The sequence below is a fragment of the Triticum aestivum genome, chromosome 1A (assembly GCF_018294505.1).
Source record: "Triticum aestivum cultivar Chinese Spring chromosome 1A, IWGSC CS RefSeq v2.1, whole genome shotgun sequence".
Classification (NCBI taxonomy): Eukaryota; Viridiplantae; Streptophyta; class Magnoliopsida; order Poales; family Poaceae; genus Triticum; species Triticum aestivum.
Genome location: NC_057794.1, coordinates 278,368,855 through 278,370,183, shown reverse-complemented (window position 1 = coordinate 278,370,183; position 1,329 = coordinate 278,368,855). Strand labels below are relative to the sequence as shown.

Genomic DNA, 1,329 nt, shown 5'->3' with positions numbered 1-1,329 from the left:
GACGGAACCGTATCTTCGCGTCCGTCCAACTGTATAATTTGGACAAACCAAGAATTTCTTCGGACGTGGCCAAAGTGTCCGTCCCCTACAGCCAACTTTCCGAGACTTTGTCCGCTAGCACCTCGTCCTTGGTCGCTGTGGGCATCAGATCAAGATCAGACAGTTTGGCGCCATGCCTTGCTTTGCATAAACATGGATTTCCAATCCCGGATCTTCACTGTTTTTTGCGTGTAGAATCTTTTGTTATTTACCTACATGGTGTTTGCAACAAAAGAACAAAAACTTGTTCTCATCTTACACATCGGTACAAGATCCGCACCAGCAAGTCTTTCTACTCTTCTCACGTCAACAAGATGGCGTATATCACTTCTCATGGCACGAGAAAAAACAGAGCTCCCGAGCACAAGCCTTGGCTGTGCCGTCTGTTCAGCGGATACATACATACAGTTGAACAATGCACATCACTGATTTCGTACCTCTTCTTAATACAAACAACTGTTGTCTCTGACCAGTAAGCATGATCTGATTACAACATACATCAACAACAGAACAACTGTACATGATGAACAGACACGCATGCAATTGCGAGAAACTGCATAAAACGCGGAGCCTCGCTCAGTAAAGGATCGTAAACGACTAGAGCACATCAAGGACGAAAACTGACAGGAACGTGCCCTGAGGAGTGTTAACAGCAGGCCACCACCCATGTACCGATCCCTCAAGTTTTGGCTTTCGGTGATGCACCAGATTGCTCATTTAGATCTCAGGAGATGCTAGCTCCATGGAAGAAATCTTGCACAAGGTTGTGGACCACCCTGCCCAGATAGATAGATGCCTAGCCTCAGGCCATGTCCTCTTCCATCCGACAAGTGCGTTCATGCTTCATGGATTTCCTGGGATCAACTTGGTTTTCCGTGAGGATGCTCGCACAGTGACCGTTGAATAGCAAAGTAAAATTGTTGTTACAGTGCTGATGTTCCACTGGTTCGGTGGCATCTTTCTGTGCCGTTGGAAGTACATATCTCCCCACCTGCAGCATCTGTAAGTCATTTCTCAATGTTGTACCAGCATTATAAGGGTAGACTGAAACAGCAAAAACATTTGCACCTCTGGTCAGCCCCCGATTACGCTTAATTGGCTGGCTCCATGACTACCGCAACTGGCAGATTCACGTTCAGATTCTTTCCTAACTTGTTACTCCAGCCAACGACGAGGTAGGGCTGGGCGATGGTGACGGCTCACCTTAATGCCATTCAATCTAAGAATAAGGGAATAATCTTTCTTCAGAAAAGTATGCCATAACTCCTACAGTGAATCTATTGAAAGCGG

At 46.3% G+C, this 1,329-nt stretch overlaps 1 protein-coding gene across 9 annotated transcripts in view; it reads right to left on the bottom strand.

Annotated features, from left to right (window-relative positions):
• Positions 1-447: 447 nt before the first annotated feature.
• The window catches only part of LOC123045831 (putative pentatricopeptide repeat-containing protein At1g13630), a 7,903-nt gene continuing 7,021 nt past the window's right edge, over positions 448-1,329 (bottom strand). For 6 of the 9 annotated variants that reach the window (XM_044469017.1, XM_044469011.1, XM_044469026.1 and 3 more), the window contains 2 exons: positions 1,108-1,258; positions 448-1,030 (listed from right to left, as the gene is read on the bottom strand). The gene's annotated coding sequence lies outside the window, so the exon portion shown is untranslated. Of the gene's footprint in view, positions 1,040-1,107; positions 1,259-1,329 lie in introns of all 9 variants that reach the window. The other 3 variants (XM_044469061.1, XM_044469067.1, XM_044469075.1) reach the window with 2 other exon arrangements.